At 43.1% G+C, this 22,199-nt stretch overlaps 1 protein-coding gene and 1 pseudogene across 6 annotated transcripts in view; both read left to right on the top strand.

The window, feature by feature from the left end:
- The window catches only part of LOC109259446 (zinc finger protein 239-like), a 32,095-nt gene extending 11,358 nt beyond the window's left edge, over nucleotides 1–20,737 (top strand). For 2 of the 6 annotated variants that reach the window (XM_019437094.2, XM_019437092.2), the window contains exons 4-5: nucleotides 17,147–17,392; nucleotides 20,280–20,737. The gene's annotated coding sequence lies outside the window, so the exon portion shown is untranslated. Of the gene's footprint in view, nucleotides 1–438; nucleotides 1,164–3,306; nucleotides 8,113–17,146; nucleotides 17,393–20,279 lie in introns of those variants that run through there. The other 4 variants (XM_053905372.1, XM_019437096.2, XM_053905373.1 and 1 more) reach the window with 2 other exon arrangements.
- LOC128777783 (zinc finger and SCAN domain-containing protein 31-like) lies at nucleotides 16,356–16,779 on the top strand (annotated as a pseudogene).
- Nucleotides 20,738–22,199: the final 1,462 nt, after the last annotated feature.

The raw sequence follows: 22,199 nt of genomic DNA, 5'->3' as shown, positions 1-22,199 counted from the left end.
GAGCCCCGCATGTGACAGTGTGGAGCCTGCTTGAGATTCTCTCTCTCTCCCTCTCTCTCTGCCCCTCCCCTACCCCCCCCCCCCACCGTCTCTCTCTCAAAATAAATAAACTTAAAAATTTTTTATTTCATTGTAGTTAACGTACAGTGTTACATTCGTTTCAGGTGTACGGTATAGTGACTCGGGTGAAACTGATTTTTGTGTATGAGTGAGGGTCAGATTTCATTCTTTTCCCATATGGATATCCAGTGGATCCGGCATTACTTACAGGAAAGACTGTCTTTTCCCACTGCTGTACAAGGCTCATGTGTCATATATCAATTGTCCTACACGCATAGGTCTGTTTCTGGTTCCTCTGTTATGTTCCATTGGTTTATTCTTATTTCCTTGGGTCGGTACCACATTTTCCTAATTGTTGTAACTTTACGTTACATTTAGGTATTCTGTGGAACAAATCGTCTTACCCGAGGAGTCCAGCTTGTTTGCCCCTCGTGGGGCGGAGCCACCCTCCCACACTGGCCTCCAAGGCACAGCCACCGTGTGCAGTCTCTGTGTTGCAGTCAAGGATGACAGGGCTTGTAGGCATCCTCGTGCTGCGGGCCACACCTCCACCTGGAGGCCTGGTATTGGGGACCTTGCCAAGCAACTCTGCCAAGACTCTCTCACTGGGGTAGAGGAAACTTGAGCACACTTTTCCCCACTCTAACTCTGTATTCGGTACTTTTCCACTCCCGGCTCTCCCCCGCCCCCCTTCCTCCTGGCCCCCAGGAGTGCTCTCTTGGCAGTGAGACAGTCCCCACAGCCGTGCTGATTCTCCTGCCCCTTGCCTGACGCTGTCAGATGAGTAAGAATGGAACACTGCAGGTGCCAGCACTTTCTCGTGTTGAGCGTCTCGTTAATGCCGTAGCAGGGATTCAAGGCTTAGCTGTTACTTGTTTTTTTTTAATGTTTATTTATTAATTTTGAGAGAGAGAGAACACAGGAGGGGCAGGGAGAGGGAGAGAGAGAAAGAATCCCAAGCAGGCTCCTCTCTCTCAGCACAGAACCTGATGCGGGGCTCGAACCTATGAACCGTGAGATGGTGACCTGAGCCAAAACCAAGAGTTGGACGCTCAACCGGCTGAGCCACCCAGGTGCACCTCTGACTTTAATTTTTTCTTTTTTAATTATTTTTTTTTTTAACGTTTATTTATTTTTGGGACAGAGAGAGACAGAGCATGAACGGGGGAAGGGCAGAGAGAGAGGGAGACACAGAATCGGAAGCAGGCTCCAGGCTCTGAGCCATCAGCCCAGAGCCTGACGCGGGGCTCGAACTCACGGACCGCGAGATCGTGACCTGAGCTGAAGTCGGACGCTTAACCGACAGAGCCACCCAGGCGCCCCTGATTTTTGTCTGTGTTAACTGACCACCAACACCTGGCAGCTGGTGCACGAAATGGTATGAGAGTGTACAAGTGGACTTAGTGTCATTATGATCAACTAGACTTTTGTTATGTAACCAGCACCTCCCCCCACCCCCAGCTACCACCCCAAATCTGTTGCTTACGGTACGGGACTTAGTCTCGCTTATGTTGTGTGTCAGCTGTGGCTCACGTGCAGATCTGCACACGTTCTCTCCACTCCAGGACCCAGGCTTGAGGAGTAAAAGAAAAACGGTGGTGGGAAGACACAGTGGCTTTTTTTTTTAATTTTTTTTTCAACGTTTTTTATTTATTTTTTTTGGGACAGAGAGAGACAGAGCATGAACGGGGGAGGGGCAGAGAGAGAGGGAGACACAGAATCGGAAACAGGCTCCAGGCTCCGAGCCATCAGCCCAGAGCCTGACGCGGGGCTCAAACTCACGGACCGCGAGATTGTGACCTGGCTGAAGTCGGACGCTTAACCGACTGCGCCACCCAGGCGCCCCAAGACACAGTGGCTTTTACAGGAGAAGCATATATCGTTTGCATTTATGTTTCATTCGCCAAAGCAGGTCAAATAGCCAAGCTTAACGATAGGGTGGGGGAAAATAATCCTAACAAAGATGGCAATGAGGAACCAAAAAAAATTTATAAAATCTGCCATCGAGAGGGCCAATGTTTATGGAATGCTTTCTGTGTCGGGGCTTTTTCTGAGTGCCTTATGTGTGTATTTGTCAATAACAAACAGTGCTATGAGATACATACCACTACCATTTTACAGCTGCAGAAGTTGAGGAACAGAGACATTAAATAACTTGGTCATTTGGCCAGGAAATGGTCAAGCCGTGGACTGAAACCACGAGTGTAAGGTGACGACCTGTTCTCTTAACTACTAAGCTGTAACGTGAAAGTTTCAACATGAAGGTTGTTCTTATGCCATCGTGGGCTTCAAGGAGCCAGTGTGTTATGCTGGTAAAAACTTTCAAGGTGAGATTCGAGAGCCCTTGGTTCCAACCTGTTTTTACCTCTAAGTAACCATCTTAGGCTAGACTAATGCCACCGAGCTGAGCCTCAGTTTCTATATCCTTAAAAATAAAGGAGACATGTCAAATATGTTGACATCCCTTCCAGCTTTGAGATTTTCGTAATCTCTCCAGATAGGTAGTAAAATGCTTCGCTGATGTGATGGCCTCTTTAGTCTGCTCCTTTATATGTGGTTACGTTCACAGGTGACTTGAAGAAGTGCTGCGTCTCCTCCCTAGTCCCTTCCTTCTGTTTTACTTCTATTTTACGTTAGTGAGAATACTACTAGTAGTAGTAACTTCCACCTATTGGGACCTTCTCTGTTCCAGGTACCTTTTCAAGCTCCTTCGGTAAATTATTTCATTTAAAAATATAGATGCTAGGGGCGCCTGGGAGGCTCAGTCCGTTAAGCCTCCGACTTCGGCTCAGGTCACGATCTCGCGGTCCGTGAGTTCGAGCCCCGCGTCGGGCTCTGTGCTGACGGCTCAGAGCCTGGAGCCTGCTTCAGATTCTGTGTCTCCCTCTCTCTCTGCCCCTCCCCCGTTCATGCTCTGTCTCTCTCTGTCTCAAAAATAAATAAAAACATTAAAAAAATTTAAAAGATATATAGATGGTATACTTAGAAGAGAAGAAAGGCTGAAAAAAGTGCTCTCAAACATCCATATTTGAGCACTTTTAAAACACAGGAAAATAGCCCAAAGAAAGCAAAGGGAAAGAGCAGAAATTAATGAGAAACACGTGTACAGTCTTACTTAGGACTTTCTCATATGAAAAGCCCTATTCTGGGTGATTTCTCTCCTAGGCTGCTCTCATTTGTTACATTTGACTCCTTTCCCCCCTCTAAGGAAGGGGTGCCTATTTCATGATCAACCTGTTCTTTCAGAGGGTGACTCCTGGCCTTAGACAAGGAGTCTGTCTCCCTGCAGAGTTTTGCGCAAGTCTAGCACAGAGGACTAAATGGGAACATTCCCCAGGGCCTCCACAAGTCCAGGGGCTTCTGAATAGTTCAGCCAAGTGAGGGAGGAGCCCCTTTGAGGACTCACAGCTTGCACTGCTTCAAGCCAAGGACAGTATCACTCTGATAAAGGGATAAGTCTCACTGATAAGTATCTGATAAGTATCACTCTGGTAAAGACACTTGGGAGAACCTGCCCTGAAGTTCACTTCTGTCAGTGCCCTGGGAGTGGGAAATTCTCCCTTCACCTTGCCCACAATTTCAGCTTCAGCTGTGATAAAAGCATCTGCTGCTCAGTCTAACGTGAGTGATCCAGAAATGCCTCTCCCTGAGAAAACGAACCCTGGAGCACCAGCAGTCCTGACTGAGCCCCAGCAGACTTGAGGAAACCCTATGAGGATTCTCAGCCCGGAAGGACCTTCAGTGTAAACCCAGGTCCCGTGGCACTGCACAGCAGAGAAGCCACCTAAAGGAGAGTCCCACGAGAGTAAAGAATGTGGCAAAGCCTGCGGATACTGGGAGGGTCTTGTCAGGTGTCGGAGGACCCGTGAGGATCTCTTCAGTGCTATAAATGTTCGTGTGAGCTCAGCTCTCATCAAACAGAAACAAATTCATCTTGGACGGGAGTGCGTAGGCGGAAGGTCTTCATTTGGAAGCAGCGCTTCTTGCCAGAAAACCCGTAAATGGAAAAATGTGGGAAGGCCTTCACTAAGATCAGTCTTCTCCATCAGTAAATACACCCTGGAGCAAAGCCCTATATGCGTGACTGCTCTGGGGACCTTTCAGCGGCAGCTCAGTTCTTACAGTGGATCAGAGATTCCTCTTTGAGTGTAAGTGATACGGGAAAGCCTTCAGTCAAAGTTCAAATCTTACCAAACATCAGTCTGTACTGGAGAGAAGTCTTACGCCTGGGGCAGGTATGAACTTCTTTCTTCAGACATCAAAGGATACACAACAAAAATAAACTTCAATTGTCAAATATATGGTAAAGGTATAGTACAGGACTTTCTCAACATCAAGCATCACAGTTAAATAGGAAGAGCATGCAGCTCTTGATCTCAGGGTCATGAGTTTGAGCCCCATATTGGGCCTAGAGATTATTAAATAAATAAAAACTTTAAAAATCCAACTGCATACAATCATTTGAGCATTTTATGGAATTAAGACAAGTGTTTGTTAGAGACTTTGTCAGGTCACTTCATGGGGAAAGGTGAATTAAAACATCTGTGACAGATCTCTATGGGTATTGAACTGTCTTTGGCACAGTTAGCTTTCATTTTCTGTAGCAAAGGTAGAGAATGGGGGGAAAGTCTTTATTCACAACCTTTGATGATTGAAACGTTACTACATTTATTTTTGGCTTGGAATTCATGATGCTAATTAAAATAGTTTTTCTAAGAATGATTTTGACATTAATTCCTGTGACGCATTTCTACCAGACTTACTCCCTTTTATTTTTAGAGTGTTAGTATCTGGGAAATGCTGCAGATATCTGTGGTTTGGTAAATCGTTTCACAGAATTTCCTATGCCTTTGGGCAGAAAAAGTAGATGAAGACACATGGGTGGGCCATGTGAACTTGTGATTTGCTAAACAACAGACCAAATTTACCTTGTTCACTTTGTGTGTCTAATATATGGAAGGAATAGTGACCCATACGGAGAAGGCTTGAGCATGTGCTCAGTGAAGGGTTCTGCTTGTGGGTTGGTAGCAAGTCAGCCTGAAGAGGGAGCTGTCACAGTTTGTCATCGGATCTCCCGCCTTCCCAGGCCTGTGCACAAATGAGAGCGGTTATTATTCAGTGTGGATTCGTTGTGAACTCACTTCATGGAATATCATAATCATTGGTCTGTGTGTGGCCTTTTGTTTTTATACATTTTATTTTATCTCTACCCCCCCATCCCAGTCCCATTTCTCCCAGTTCCTTCCAGTCACCCGTAAATCGTTGTGTTCTATCTCATTCTATGCCCTTCTGCTTTTTGAAGCCAATGAATTGTGAATAACAATTCACTAGGCAGGTCGAATCCTCTGCTGTGAGGTGGTTACTTAAGTCATTTGCTCTAATGACTAAGTGAAAGCCATTTAGGGTGTTCGCCAGCTTTGCTCTGAACACCTTTAGGAGTGTTTTTCTGGGGACCATACACAGGAACGAAACTGCTGGCCCACAGGTTACGCACAGTGTAAATTGCACTGGCACGTAATTGTTCTTTTTCCGTGTGAACTAACAGATCTATCTGGTATCTTAACCTGATGGTGATATCACCCGGCCCACATGGGTTTTGAGAGCTGCAGACTTCCAAGCAATGCAGGTACTTTCTCATCTGGTGGCGCCGTGGGGTGAGGCAGATCTCCAAGATAGAAATAAAGAAACCTCAACTTCAAAAATAATGCCTGACTTCTCAGGGTCTGGTGATGCGAACTGATACTGCTACTTAAAATGCAGTGCGATCCTAAAAGCTACATACCAGACCATGCTGTGTGTAAAGGGGAAACAAAATACTTTTCTAAGAACATCCCAGAAAGGGAGTGTAGCAGGTGCAAAGGTGCTGACATACTGGAGAAACAGCACGGCCGGTGAGACAGCAAGAAGAGAGGAGGACACAGGTGAAGGGAGATGGCCTATAGAAATGACCTTTGGGTTTTACCCTGAGTGAAATGGAAAGCTTATGGCTGGATTTTAAGCAAAGATGTGGCGTAATCGGTCCTAGGCTTTGAAAGGATTCCTCTAGCTGCCTTGTGAAGAATATAAAGGGACAGGAGTGGGAACTAGGAGAACGGTTAGGAGCCAATGAGGTAATCTGGGCAGGAACCCACAGTGCCTTGGACACAGGTGCTCAGCAGAGGTGGTGATCCATCACCTCAGAGAAGTGATGGATGCTGGTTACACATCGAAGACCATGACACAAGGATTTTGCTCATGGATGAGATCGAAAGAAGAGGCAAGAATGACCCAAGTGTTTTGGCGTGGAAGAACAGAGCGACCTTAACAGAGATGAGAGGATGCGGCCGGAACAGTTAGTTTTGAACAAGTGAATGTGGGATATAAGTTAGTGCCTCCCAGAAGTTTGGCTGTTTGAGAAAAAAGGAACATTCTCGGCACGGTGTGCCTGTCAGCCCAGAGCATTCTTCAGCCACACCGGGCTGAGTCCCAGATGAAAGACTTTTCCTGCAGGCACTTCCCTCTTCCTCCACCCAGCTGCTCCTGAAGACCGGGGACTTACGAAAGCAGTATTTTCTCAGCCACATTGTAGAAAGGACATAGACGTAAATGGCTGAGTGACATCCTGGAGTTGTCTGATTTAAATTTACAGAATGAGATAAACTGCCTGCCTCTGAGAGTTACAGCAGGTCAGTTCTAACCTCCGAGTCCATAGTTTCTTGGGAAATACTACCTGTGGTATATTCTTCTTTTTGAAGAGTAATCAAATTAGTGATATGTAAATGTTCTCTTAGGTTAGAATGTTAAAATAGGAGTTGGAACGGAAATCACTTAATAGCTATTCAGCCTGCAAGAACATGCACCCGGAATTCTGCTTGGGGTAATGGTGGACAGAGTCCTATGGACCAGTTCTCCCACTGAGAAGTGGGGACGCTGGGCAAAATGCTTTTTAAAAAAATCTATCCAAACACATTAAAGAGCTAATTTGAGAATAAAAGATTAGAGTGAAAGAGTATGTATATTTAAGGAGATGATCCTTTCTTTGGGCATCTTCTGATTCTGGAAAGGGTACCGAGAGGGTGAGTCAAACTCTTGATAGGGTCACAGAAAAAAAGTCACCAAAATTGGATTCTGGAGACTGCCAACGTAGGAGGTAGTGCAGGTAAATGCCCTCACTCCAGTATGTGGGACCCCAAAGACTGTCCTCTAAAAGTACACGAACCACACATAGGCTCTCACAGGGGCCACTGCTCTGCTTTGAATCCTAATCTCTACAGTGGATTTAAGTGATTCCATAATGCCAGTGCCCACGGGTACTGGGAGGTCGTCTCTATAAGAATGTAATATTCTCTTAGGTCTGAAACTATTTCTATAAGCAATTTTGCAAAAATAAATTTTAAAAATTAGGAACATGAGAAGACAAATGACACAAAATCCAAGAGAAGCAACTGATAGTAGAAACACATCTGGGAGGAACACCTGGGTGGCTCAGTTGGTTAAGCCTCTGACTGTCGATTTTGGCTCAGGTCACAATCTCCTGGTTCATGAGTTTGAGCCCCACATTGGGCTCTGCACCCGCTTGGGATTCTCCTGTCTCTGCTCCACCCTAACCCTCTCAAAAATCAATTTTTAAAACTTAAAAATTTAAGTTAAAATGGATCAAAGATGTAAAGGTGAGAGCTAAAACTTTAAAACATTTAGAAGAAATCTGGTGTAAATATGACCTTGGGTTAAGGCAGTGATTTCTTCAGTAACACCAGAAACTCAAGAAACAAAATTAAAAATAGAGAAATTGGACTTCATCAAATTACAAACCTTTTTTGCTTCAAAGAACACTATCAACAAAATGAAAAGACCTCCCATGGAACAGAAGAAAATATTGGCAAGTCATGTATCTGATAAGGGTCTAGTACCCAGGATACATAAAGAACTCTTACAACTCAGCAACAAAAAGACTGACAACCCAATTTAAAAATGGTCAAAGGTTTTGAATAGATATTTCTTCCAAGAAGATATGCAAATGGACAATAAGTCCATGAAAAGATGCACATCATTCTACATTAGGAAAATTCAAATCAAAGCCATGAGATACCACTTCACACCCAGTAATGTAGCTATAATAAAGATAGGAGCAGGTGTTCACAGGGATGTAGAGAAATTAGAACCCTCCTGCATTGCTGGTGAAAATATAAAATGGTGTAGCCACCTTGGAAAATCGTTTAGAAGTTCCTCAGAAACTTAGAGTTAAACATAGAGTTACCATATAACCCAGCAATTCCCCTCCTAGTTACATATTTTTTAAAAAATTTGAAAACAGGTGTTCAAATAAAAACTACATATGGGGGCGCCTGAGTGGCTCAGTCGGTTAAGTGTCTGACTTCAGCTCAGGTCATGATCTCACAGTCTGTGAGTTTGAGCCCCGAGTCGGGCTCTGTGCTGACAGCTCAGAGCCTGCAGCCTGCTTCAGATTCTGTGTCTCCCTCTCTCTCTGCCCCTCCCCTGCTCACACTCTGTCTCTCTCTGACTCAAAAATAAATAAAAACATTAAAAAAAAAAAAAACTGTACATATGGGAATGCAAGCTGGTGCAGCCACTCTGGAAAACAGTATGGAGGTTCCTCAAAAAACTAAAAATAGAACTACCCTACGACCCAGCCATTGCACTACTAGGTATTTATCCATGGGATACAGGTGTGCTGTTTCGAAGGAGCACATGCACCCCAATGTTTATAGCACCAGTATCAACAATAGCCAAAGTATGGAAAGAGCCCAAATGTCCATCGATGGATGAATGGATAAAAAGATGTGGTATATATACACAATGGGGTATTACTCGGCAATCAAAAAGAATGAAATCTTGCCATTTGCAACTACGTGGATGGAACTGGAGGGTATTATGCTAAGTGAAATTAGTCAGAGAAAGACAAAAATCATATCACTTCACTCATATGAGGACTTTAAGAGACAAAACAGATGACCATAAGGGAAGGGAAACAATATAAAAACAGGGAGGGGGACAAAACAGACAAGACTCATAAATATGGAGAACAAACTGAGGGCTGCTGGAGGGGTTGTGGGAGGGGGGATGGGCTAAATGGGTAAGGGGCACTAAGTAATGTACTCCTGAAATCATTGTTGCACTATATGCTAACTAATTTGGATGTAAATTTTAAAAAATAAATTTAAAAAAACTGTACATAAATGTTCACAGTAGAACTATTCATAATAACCAAAAAAGTAGAAACAATCCATTTCTGTTGATTAATAAATGAATAAACAATTGTGCTATAATCATATAATGGTACATTATTCACCCATAAAAAGGAATGAAGTATTTATACATGCTGTAACATGGATGAACCTTGAAAACATTACACTAAATGAAGGAAGACAAAAAAAGGCCACATAGTGTATGATTCTATTTTACAAAATGTCCCAAATAGGAAAATCCACAGAGACAGAAAGTAGATTCATGGTTGCCAGGGGTGAGAGGTATGGGAAGTGACTGGTAATGTAAACAGAGATGGAAACTTTAAAAATTAATGAAAAGGAAATAATAATAAAAAACACCATAACAAATGAAGAATGCTTTGAAGGACTCATCAATAGACTGGACAATCATTAGACACCACTAATGGTGTGGATTTATTTTGGGGTGATGAAAATGTTCTAGAATTAGATAGTGATGATGGTTTCTCAAATTTGTAAATATACTAAAAATCACTGAATATTACACGTTAAGAGGATGAATTTTATGTCCTGTGAATTATATCTCAATAAAAAATATTAAAATCTATTCATTCCATGTAGGGGAAGGGAATGCCCAGGCCTGGTCTTACCTTCCCATACAGGGGAAGAGCAAGCCCCAGCCTGTTCTGTCCTTACTTTCTCATGTAAGGAAGGAAAGGGAACAAAAACTGAGAAGAACTTGTGAATATCACAGTCCAAGGCCACAGACTCCCTGAAAGACTGAAACCTAATCTCAGGACTCTAGAATGCTGCTCTCCCCTCACCCTATCGCCACATTAATAGGGATCCTATATAACAAGGGAAACAATTGGAACAATTGCACAGCTTAGTTCTATTTAAGAAGTCCAGAGGGAAACCCAGAAGCAAAAGGTAAGGCAAAAACACAAACACCAGACCAAACTTTAGCTCTGATACCTACAGCTATAGCAAACAATAAATACCCAAATTCTACCTACAAACACATAAAATCCCGCACTATTTATCTAACGACCTATTTACCTCAGTTCTTTTTACCTAGTTTACTATGTCTGGTTTTCAAAGAACAACAACAAAAGAAGGCACACCAAAAGGTAAAAAGCAGGAGCACCTGACTGGCTCAGTCGATAGTGCATGTGACTCTTGATCTCAGGGTCATGAGTTTTAGCCCTACGTTGTAGAGATTACTAAAAAATAATAATAATAATCACAATTTAAAATTTAAAGTAAGGTAGCAATAATCAAAACTAAACTTAGATTCAGCAGAGATGTTGGAATTACCAGACCAGGAATTTAGAAGAACTATGATTAATATGCTAAAGGCTCTAATGGGAAAAGTAAACAACATGCAAGAACAGACGGGTAATGTAAACAGATGGAAACTTGAAGAATTAATGAAAAGGAAATAATAATAATAAACACCCTAACAAATGAAGAATGCTTTGAAGGACTCATCAATAGACTGGACGAGGCCAAAGAACCAGAGAGGTTGAAGAAATGTCACCGATAGAAACTTGCCAAACTGAAAGGCAAGGAGAAAAGAATTAAAAGGAGGGAAAAGAATAAGAACTTTGAGGCAAAAGGCAAAGTATAATTCATATGCTAAGGGAGAGGAATGAAGTCAGATAAAATGCTCAATTAAAGCCTCAGAAGGCAGAAAGAGTGGAAGAAGAAAAAAAGAGCCATGAATAGAAAACAGTAACAAAAATTATAGGTATTAACTGAACTATATCAATCACTTCATTTAAAAAAATTTTTTTAACATTTATTCATTTTTCAGAGACAGAGACAGAGTGTGAGTGAGGGAGGGGCAGAGAGAGAGGGAGACACAGAACTGGAAGCAGGCTCTAGGCTCTGAGCTGTCAGCACAGAGCCCAATGCGGGGCTCAAACTCACAAACTGTGAGATCAGGACCTGAACTGAAGTTGGACGCTTAACCAACTGAGCCACCCAGGGGCACCAATAATCACTTCATTTTTTTAAAGTTTTATTTATTTTTAAGTAATCTCTACACCCAATGTGGGGCTTGAACTCATGACTCTGAGATCAAGAGACACATGTTCCTCCAACTAAACCAGCTAGGTGCCCTTCAATAATCACTTTAAAATCAGTGGTCTAAATATACCAATTGAAAGACAGAGGCTGGTTAAATAAAATTTAAATTAAAAAAAAAAAAAGGCAGGTGGGGGGAACCTCTAGATCATTAAAAAAAAGAAAGACTGAATTAAAAACAAAGGAAAAAGGGGTGCCTGGGTGGCTCAGTCGGTTAAGCATCCGACTTTGGCTTAGGTCATGATCTCACGGTTCGTGAGTTCGAGACTCACGTAGGGCTCTGTGCTGACAGCCTGGGGCGTGCTTCGGATTCTGAGTCTCCCTCTCTCTCTGTCCTTCCGCCACTCATGCTCTCTCTCTCTCTCTGTCAAAAATAAATAAACATTAAAAAAATTTTTTTAATTAAAAAAAGAAATCAAGACCCAACTTTTAAGTTCTCTACGAGAACCACTCTTTAAATGTAAAGACACAGATTAAAGAGATGAGGAAAGATACACCATGCTAACACTCATCATACAAAAGGTGGAGGGCTGCCTGGGGGCTCAGGCAGTTAAGCGTCCAACTTTGGCTCAGGTCATGATCTTACAGCTGGTTTGTGGGTTTGAGCCCCATGTCTGGTTCTGTGCTGACAGCTCAGAGCCTGGAGCCTGCTTCAGATTCTGTGTCTCCCTCTCTCTCTGCCCCTCCCCTGCTCACACTCTGTCTCTCTCTGTCTCTCAAAAATAATAAAACAAAAACAAAAAAGGTAGAGTAGAGGTGCTTGGGTGGCTCAGTCAGTTAAGCATCCCACTCTTGATTTGGCTCAGGTCATGATCTCATGATTCCATTCGTGAGATTGAAACCCTGAGCCTGCTTGGGATTCTCTCTCTGCCCCTCCCCCGCTTGTGCTTTCTCTTTTTCTCTCTCAAAATAAAATAAACTTGAAAGAAAGAAAGAAAAAGAAAGAAAGAAAGAAAGAAAGAAAGAAAGAAAGAAAGAAAGAAAGAAAGAAAGAGTGTGAATGGAACTAAAGGGTATTATGCTAAGCGAAATTAGCCAGTCAGAGAAAGACAGATCTCATATGATTTCATGCATATGAGGAGTTTAAGATACAAAGCAGATGAACATAAGGGAAGGGAAGCAAAAATAATATAAAAACAGGGAGGGGGACAAAACGTAAGAGACTCTTAAATACAGAGAACAAACTGAGGGTTGCTGGAGGGGTTGTGGGAGGGGGGATGGGCTAAGTGGGCAAGGGGCATTAGGGAGGACACCTGTCGGGATGAGCACAGGGTGATACATAGGGGATGAATCACTGGAATCTACTCCTGAAATCATTATAGCACTGTATGCTAACTAACTTAGATGTAAATTACAAAATAATAAAAAAATTTAAAAGGAAGTTGTAGTAACTATATTAATCTTAGACAAAGCCAGCTTTAGAGCAAGAAAATTTACTGGGGATAAAGAGGGACATTACATAATGACAAAGGAGTCAGTTTTCCATGAAGACATTACAATATTTTATGTATATGCACCAAGCAATAGAGTGTCGAAATACAGAAGGCAAAAACTGGTACAAATGCAAGGAGAAATAGATGAATCCACTCTTAGATTTGGAGGCCTTAACATCCCTTTTTCAGTAATGGAAAAATCCAGTAGCCACAAAACGAGTAAGGACATAGTCGGATTGAATAACAGTGTCATTCAGTTGGTTGTAGTTGATATCTGTAGAATACTTTATCCAACAACAGCAGAATACTCATTTCTCTCAAGCACCCATGGAACATTCACCAATATTGGCCACAGTCCGATGGCCATAAAATACACCTTAACAAACTTAAAAGAATACAAATCATACTAAGTACGCTCTCAGACCACAACGGATTTAAAAGAAATCAGTAACAGAAAGATAAGTGGAAAATCCCAAAATATTTGGAAGTTAAACAACATACTTCTAAATAAAACATGGGTCAAATAAGTCTCAAGAGAAATATAAAAATGTTTTGAACTAAATGAATACTTCTCAAAATTTGTGCGATGAAGCAGAAACATTGTTTAGAGGAAAATTTATACCATTGAATGTATATATTAGAATAGAAAAGATGTCTAAAATCAAAAATGTAAGCTTCCATTTTAGGAAATTAGAAGAAGAGCAAATTAAGTCCAAAATGAGCAGAAGAAAAAGAAATAAAAGTTGGAGCAGATATCAGTGAAGCTGAAAATAGGAAATCAATAGAAAAAAATGAGTGAAACCAAAAGCTGTTTGTTTGTATTTTTTTTAAGATCAATAAAACTGATAAACTTCTAGCCAAGTTAGCTAAGGAAAAGAGAGAAAGAAGACACAAATTTTAATATCACTGTGGATTCTATAGATATTTAAAAAAGGAATATCATGAACAACTCTATGCCCACAATTTTTTAACCTAGATGAATCGTACCAATTTTTTGAAGGACACTACAATTCTGATTTCAATTACAATGTGTGGGTCTTTTTTTCCCACACCACCAAGCAGTTCTCAGATATCAGGTGGGTGTCATGCAATTCAACTTAATTCTGATACTATCTACCTGGAGATGGCATCAGATCTTCTCTGTTAAGGGCTCAGTCCTGCAAGACTGCCCCCTCTCCCCACCTAAGATGCCAATCACAAGTCCTAGGTTGTTGTTACCTGAGCTTCAGACAACAAACTATAGATGGGAGGGACAAATGACCCCATCCTTTGGTTTGATTAATTTGCTAAAATGGCTCCAAAACCCAGGGAACCAGTTTACTTACTAGAATACTGGTTAATTATAAAAGGATAGAATTCAGGAACAGATGCACAGGGTAAGGTATTGAAGAATGGCGCAGGACTCCCATACCCTCTCTGAGCATACCACTCTTCCCAAATCTGTGTTCAGCAACCAGGAAGCTCTCCTAACCCCCTTCTTTTGGGTTTTTGTGGAAGCTTCATTACATAGACATGATTGATTAAATCATTGTCCATTGGTGATTGAACTCAATCTCCAGCCACCCCTTGCTGGTGGCGGGGGGGGGGGGGGGGGGGGGGGGGTTTACTTAGAGTTCCAACCTTCTAATCACATGGTTGGCCCCTCTGACAACCAAGCCCCCACCCTGAGGTGCTTCCTAAAATTCACCCTATTAACATAACAAAAGATCTCTTTGTCACTCTCAACACTGAATGGGGAGGAAGACCAAATATATGGTTTTTATTACAAGTCACAAAATCACAAACACAATAACCAAAACTCACACAAGGAGAAATGGACAATCTGAGTTGGCCTATATCTATTAAAGAAATTAAAACAATAATTAATCTTCCCGAAGTACCAGGTACAGATAGGTTCACTGGTGAGTTCTACTAAATATTTAAATAAAAATTATGTGAATGCTGTACTATATCATTTTTTTTACATTTATTTATTTTAGAAAGAGAGCGAGCAGGGGAGGGACAGAGAGAGGGAGAGAGAGAATTCCAAGCAGGTTCTGCACTGTTAGCACAGAGCCCAATGCAAGGCTCAAACACATAAACTGTGAGATCATGACCTCAGCTGAAATCAAGAGTGGGACGCTTAACCAATTGAGCTATCCAGGCACCCCAATGCTGTACTATCTCTTAAAGATAATGAAAGCATAGAGGAATACTTCCTAATTCATTTTATGAGGCCAGTATTATCCCAATACCAAAACCAGACAAAGTTATTACAAGATGGGAAAACTGCAGACCAATATATATTTCATAGATAGATTGAAAAATCTTTACTAGAATATGAGTAAATTGATTCCAACAATGTATAGGAAGAACTGTATACTATATCCAAGTGAAATTTATTCTTGGTGTGCAAATCTGGTTCACTATTTGAAAATCAGTTAATGTAATTATCTCATCAATAGGCTAAAGAAGAAATGTCATGTATCAACAGATGCAGAAAAAGCATCTGACAAAATCTAACACATTCATTATAAAAACTCTCAGCAAACTAGGGATAGAGAGGGAACTTCCTCAACTTGTTAACATCTACAAAAACCTACAGCTAGCATTATATTTAATGGTAAAAAAAAACAAATGCTTTCCTATTTAGATGAGGAAGAGGATAAAGACGTCCCTTCTCACCGTTCCCACTTAACACCATACTGGAAGACTTATGTAACGCAACAAAATGAGAAAAAGAAATGAAAGTAATGTCGTTTGGGAAGGAAGAAATAAAACTGGCTGTTTGCCATAACACGATTGTCTCTGTAGAATATCCTAAAGAATACAAAAATAAAAATAAAAACCCTTCCTGGACCTAATAAGTGATTATAGCAAGGTGGCAGGATTGAGCTTAATACAGAAAAGTCAATTGCTTTCTTATATAACAACAATGAACAATAGGATTTTGAAATTAACATTTACCTTAGCACCAAAAAGACAAATACATAATTTGGTATAAATCTAACAAAATGTGTACAAGATCTCCATGAGGAAAACTATAAAACTCTGATGAAAGAAATCAAAGATCTAAATACAGTAGGAGATATTTCATGTACATGGATAGAAGACTCTGTTGTCATGATTGTCATTCCTCCCAATTAAATTATTAGATACAATATAATCCCAGTAAAATCCCAGTTAGTTCTTTTGTAGATACCAACAAATTGGTTTTTTTAATGTTTATTTATTTATTTTGAGACAGAGAGAGAGAGAGCAAGCATTAGCGGGGCAGGTGCAGAGAGAGAGGGAGAGAGAGAATCCCAAGCAGGCTCCACACTATCAGCACAAAGCCCAATGCGGGGCTACATCCCATGACCATGAGATCATGACCTGAGCTGAAATCAAGAGTCGGACACTTAACCAACTAAGCCATCCAGGCGCCCCTCCAACAAATTGATTCTAAAGTCTATACAGAGAGGCCACAGACCCAGAATAGCTAACTCAGCATTGAAGGAGAACAACAGAGGACTGACACTCCCTGACTTCAAGACCAGTTATAAATCTACAGAGATCAAGACACATGATATTGGCAAAAACAATACACAAATAGATGAACAGAATGGAATAGAGAGCCCAGAAATAGACACATACTCCTGAGGTCCACACCAAGGAGGAACAGGAGGCTCTGAGTGTAGTGAAGGTGGAGGAAGAGAAGGACCCTTCCTGGGAGCAGAAGCCTGGATGGCTGGGGGAGGTGCACCTTTATCAGGAGGTCTTACGCCAGCCAGCGCTTCGGGCTCTTCCGTTACCAGGAGACGCCTGGGCCCCGTGAGGCGCTGCGCCGGCTCTGCGAGCTGGGCCGCCAGTGGCTGACCCCAGAAACACACACCAAGGAGCAGATCCTGGGGCTGCTGGTGCTAGAGCAGTTCCTGACCATCCTGCCCGCCGAGCTCCAGGCCTGGGTGCGGGGACAGCACCCGGAGAGCCGGGAGCAGGCGGTGACCGTGTTGGAGAGTTTGGAGACAGCACACAACAGGTGGAGAAAGGTTAATCCATCGTTCCTTGATTAGACACCAAGGGTCTGCCAGCAAAGAGGGGGCCTGTGTAAGCGAGGGGATTTCCGGCCCTTGTTGCTGGGCTAAAGCGTTGTCCTTTTTTCTCTTTGAAGCTCTGCTGCTTATGTGTTTTGTGTGAATTGATTATGACACAGATCTCTTTATTCTGCTTCCTGTATCCATAGGAATTGTTTACAACATGTTATTTTTTAGTAATCTCTACAACCAGCGAGGAGTTTGAACTTCCAACCCGAGATCGCGGGCTCCACTGAGCAGCCACGCGCCCCCATAGCAGATTTTTTTAAATCAAATTTTGAGGTTTTAGCTATTGCCCGATATCTGTGATGGTCTTGTAAACCCAGCTCTACTTGTATGTCCTTAGGTTGAAGCCAAGCTCTACAAACAAGGACGTGGGACCTGTGAGCCTTGCAGATCAGCCCTGACCGTCCAGCCAAAGTGTGATCCTTGGGAGCACAGGCTTGTGCAAGAGAACAAAGCCTCAAAATGTGAATCCTGGTGGAGGTTTTGAAGCACTGAGTAGATTGCATCCGCCTGGGAGCTGTATTTCTGGCAAGAAAAGTGGTGTCTGGGGGTAGAATAAATTTAACACCAAAAGGTTATTTACAAAGTGAGCATATCCAGAGCTGATTTAATTTTGAATTAAGATATTCAAAATTGTTGAATTTTAGTTTTGTATTTATTTTATTTTATTTTAATTTTATTTTATTTTATGTTCTGCTTAAGATAGCACTTTTCAATTCTATGAACCCAATCACCAAGGAACTATTTAAAAATATAGATGCCCATCGGGCGCCTGGGTGGCTCACGGTTGAGCATCTGACTTTGGATCAGGTCACCATCTCACTGTTAGTGGGTTCGAGCCCCACATCGGGTTCTGTGCTGACAGCTCAGATCCTGGAGCCTGCTTAGGATTCTGTGTCTCACTCTCTCTTCTCCTCCCCTGCTAGCTCTCTCTCAAAAATAAATGAACATTAAAAAAATAGATGCCCAAATCTACCATACATTTACTACAATAGATTCTAGTATTATATTTTTAAATTAATTATTAAAAGGGCTATTATTATAGAACAATAGTTTATATTTCAAAAATTGTAGTAGAGAAGGACATATAATGAAAATAAAAGTTCCATTCCAACATTCTCTAATATATACATATTTCTAAAATCTTTCCATGCCTCTCAAGCCCCTGTCCCTCTTTTAGGTCAAGTGGATTATTTTTGTTATTGTTATTTTAATGTTTATTTATTTTTGAGGGACGGAGAAAGAGAGACAGAGCGTGAGCAGAAGTGGGGCAGAGAGAGAGGGAGACACAGAATCCAAAGCAGGCTCCAGGCTCTGAACTGTCAGCACAGAGTTCTGTGGGGCTCGAACCCATTGACCATGAGATCATGACCTGAGCGAAAGTCGGACATTTAACCCACTGAGCCACCCAGGCCCCCCAGGTCAAATGGTATTATCCTGTATGGACTGTATTTTCTTATTTTCTATATTCTTGATGTTCCGGCATTGATCCTGGTGCCCCTGGGAGAGCTAGCTGATTCCTAGAGACAGTGGAGAACTCCCTGCAAGTACCCTTTTCATATTTGAACCAGATAATCCAGAGTCCGCTCCCCAGCCGGCTCCTTTATCAGGCTCCTTTATCAGACTCTTGCACACCAGTCTCCTATTTCTCCTGCTGTAAATCCCCCCCCCCCCCCCCCCGGGGCAAGGTGGTGGATAACCGCAGAACATCCCTGTAGAATCATTCAAACTATGTGATTCTGAGCTCATTCAGCAACCTATCCTACCTTGCCTATTCCTTCTCTGGAAAACTCCAGTAAAGCTCTAGGCCACACTTTCCCCTCTCCTGCCTCCTGCCTTCCTACGTGGCCTGCACGAGGTGCCACACCTGCTGTTCCTAGGGATCTGTGGAGATCAAAACTTCTTCATGATAGTCCTTCCCATGCCTCCTTGATTAAGACAAATCCTGGGTACATTTTAGTTTATTTTTTTAATATGCTCACCAACTTTTTAAAAAGTTTATTTGTCTTTTTTGAAAGAGAGAGCATAGGCAGGGTAGGGGCAGAGAGAGAGGGAGACAGAGGATCCAAAGCAGGCTCTGTGCTGACAGCAGAGAGCCTGATGTGGGGCTCAAACTCACAAAACCGTGAGATCATGACCTGAGCCGAAGTCCAACGTTCAACAGGCCGAGCCACCCAGGTGCCCCTAAATAATACTACTCTTATCAATAGAACTACTTTATTCATTTAATAGGTCTTTAGTTTTGTGTTGCATACATATATTATAATTAATTTACTAGTCTTCTGCTGATATACATCTAAGCTGTTTGTAGTATTTTTTTTTTAACGCTTATTTATTTTTGAAACAGAGAGAGACAGAGCATGAATGGGGGAGGGTCAGAGAGAGAGGGAGACACAGAATCAGAAGCAGGCTCCAGGCTCTGAGCCATCAGCCCAGAGCCCGACGCGGGGCTCGAACTCACGGACCATGAGATGGTGACCTGAGCCGAAGTTGGATGCTTAACCGACCAAGCCACCCAGGCGCCCCTGTTTGTAGTATTTTTATTACGCACAGTGCATCAGTGGGTGTCTTTTTATAAAAGTCTATGACACTTGTGTGGAATTCCTGGGAGAAAAACTTCCCGTAAGTGCAGGCGCAGATGACAGGCACTGAATCGCCATGGTAGATCCATCACAGGGCAGCGAGGCTGCGGTGGTTGCCTGCGGAGCGAGTGCAGGGAGCACGCAGGGTGATGCAGAAAGACAAATGAGGATTCCTGTAGACCTGTGTCCCAGGCCAGACGTTACCACCTACCTGCCATGTGATCCTAGGCCACTTACTTAATTTTTAGGTTTCAGTTCCTAAATCTATCACCCAATTCATGGTGTTGCCGTGAGCATCACCAAAAACTGGCTGATGGATTGGCATTTCAGCTGTCTGTTTCCGTTACCAAACCACCCCCAAAACGTAGTGGCTGAAAGGAACGACCATGAATTGTCTCCCACACTTCTGAGGGTGTCTTCTGTTGCACGTGATACCAGTTTGTGTTATCCAGGGCCCTCCTGGGCTGTGCTGCCCAAAATACCTTGCTCCCTTGTCTCCTGCCTTATCAGGAGGCAGAAAACTAGGCCTCTAGAGACACTGTGATGGCCTCAGGTTCTCATGGGCTCTCCCGCCATCTCTCTAGAGGGTGACTGACCTACTTACAGGGCAGCTCAGGATCTCAAGGACGCAGACGCACGGTGGTAAAGTCTTCGTCCCTGCGCTGACACAGCTTTACTTGCACCACAATCTGTTGAATAAAGTGGGTCACGGGCCAGCCCAGATCCTGTGTGGGCCGACTATACCAGGGGAAAATACTGGAAGGTCTGTTTGGTGGGGACTTTTGGAAGATTCTTGGGGAATTTTCATTTCATTCCGCCATTTTGAGTTTAGATCTGGGCCAGGGCCCTGAGGGCCTTTATTTATTTATCTTCATTCTCTGTGACTCATAGGTGCAGTGAGTGTCAAAAACCATTAGGATGATGGCTTTCAATTATCTATCCTAATCTTTCATCAAAACCCTTTATATGGGACATGTGACATTTAAATCATTGACTTGCTCTTCCAGCAGAAGGCTGGACCAGGACTATGAGTGGTGAATTTGCTCCAAAGCCAAGTTCCGCGGAAAGGAGCACATTGGATGTTTTCTAGGATGCAAGATGTGGAGAAACTTCAATGTGAGGGCAAATCAGGACAGCAAAAGGTCGACCCCATAAGAGTAAAACAACACAAATGTAAGGAGTGTGGGCAGGCCTTTGCTCAGAGCTCAGGGGTGGTTTGCCCCTGGAGAATCCATACTCAGGAAAAACCCTATCAATGTAACCAGTGTGGGAATGCTGTCAGTTATAAATCAGCCCTTCTTTCACACCAGGAAATTCATAATAAAATAAAACGATATCGGTATAATGAATGGGCGAAGGCCTTCAGTCAAGACACAGGCCTGGTTCGTCATCGGAGAATCCATACTGGGAAGAGACCCTCTGGGTGTAAAGAGTGCAGTAAATCATTTAGGCAAAGCTCACACCTTATTGGACATCTGAGGGTCCACACCAGAGAAGCCCTTCAGATGTCATGGATGTGGGAGGGCCTTCAGTCAGGGGTCGGGACTCACGGAGCATCAGAGAAGCCACACAGGAGAGAGACCCTACCTGTGTAAGGAATGGGGGAGAGCTTCCCGAGGGGGCACCAGCCTTACTCCACACCTGAGGATCCACAATGGGGAGAAGCCCCATCAGTGTGAGGAGTGTGGACGAGCCTTCATTCAGAGGTCAAGCCTTGTTCATCATCAGGGGATCCACAGAGGGCAGAAGTCTGCGTTTGTGTCCTAACTGTAAGAAAGCCTTTAATCATGCATCCGGCCTTACTGAACCACTCTAGAAAGCTATGCTGAATACAGACCCTATCGCTGTGTGGTAAGTTCGGGATGTCAGGATGTGGTGTGTCCATTCCGTTGTTATTCTAGGCCGTGAGACAGTCTGATGTCACACATCCGGTTGAAAGATCTGGCGGCATCAGGGGAACAGACTGCTCGCATCCTGCCTGACTCTGCAGGGAATGCTGCCCTGCCTCCTGCTCCTCCAGTCTCCTCCCTTGTGGTCCGTCTGCCCTTCTGCTTCCTGAAGTCCCTGTCATCACATACCCTGACTATCCCGACGACCCAGAGACTCGCGTGTTGTGGGCAGAGGACCACAAAGATGTCATGTGTGTTCCCTGCAGAGAACTTAGCAGGCTGCATGGGGATAGGTGATGCTTTTTTTTTTTTTGGTTTTTTTTGTTTTTTTTTTTTAATTTTTAACATTTATTTATTTTTGAGAGACAGAGCATGAGCAGGGGAGGGGGAGAGAGAGAGAGAGAGAGAGAGAGAGAGAGAGAGAGAGACACAGAATCCGAAGCAGGCTCCAGGCTCTGAGCTGTTTGTTAGCACAGAGCCTGATGCGGGGCTTGAACTCGCAAACTGAGAGATCATGACCTGAGCCGAAGTCAGACGTTCAACTGACTGAGCCACCCAGGCGCCCCTGTGATGCTGTTTTTAAAGTTACATAAATGAGGGGTGAACTAGGGAGAAGTTTTCAAATGATTGCTCAGTGAGGTAATTTGCCCTTTTGTTCATCTCCCCTTCACCCTGTTGGTGCCAGGGGTGGGGGACCACCTGCCGTCATGTTCTGAGGATGGACAAACAGGTGACACCTGGTGCCGGACGGAGGTACACTCTCAGCACGACATCCAGGGCCACAGGGGAGCACGAGGAACAAACTGGGACTTTGGGATGCAGGCTTTGCAGTAACAAGAGGACGAGGTGGCCCCGATTTCTTGGGAGGATGTGACTGGCATGTTTGAATAATGTTGTGCACAGGTGAGGAGGTGAAACCCGG

The sequence above is a fragment of the Panthera pardus genome, unplaced genomic scaffold, assembly GCF_024362965.1.
Source record: "Panthera pardus isolate Hobbes unplaced genomic scaffold, ASM2436296v1 HiC_scaffold_17, whole genome shotgun sequence".
In the NCBI taxonomy this organism is placed as follows: Eukaryota; Metazoa; Chordata; class Mammalia; order Carnivora; family Felidae; genus Panthera; species Panthera pardus.
Note: the sequence above shows the minus strand (reverse complement) of the source record. Positions and strands in the feature narration are given on the sequence as shown.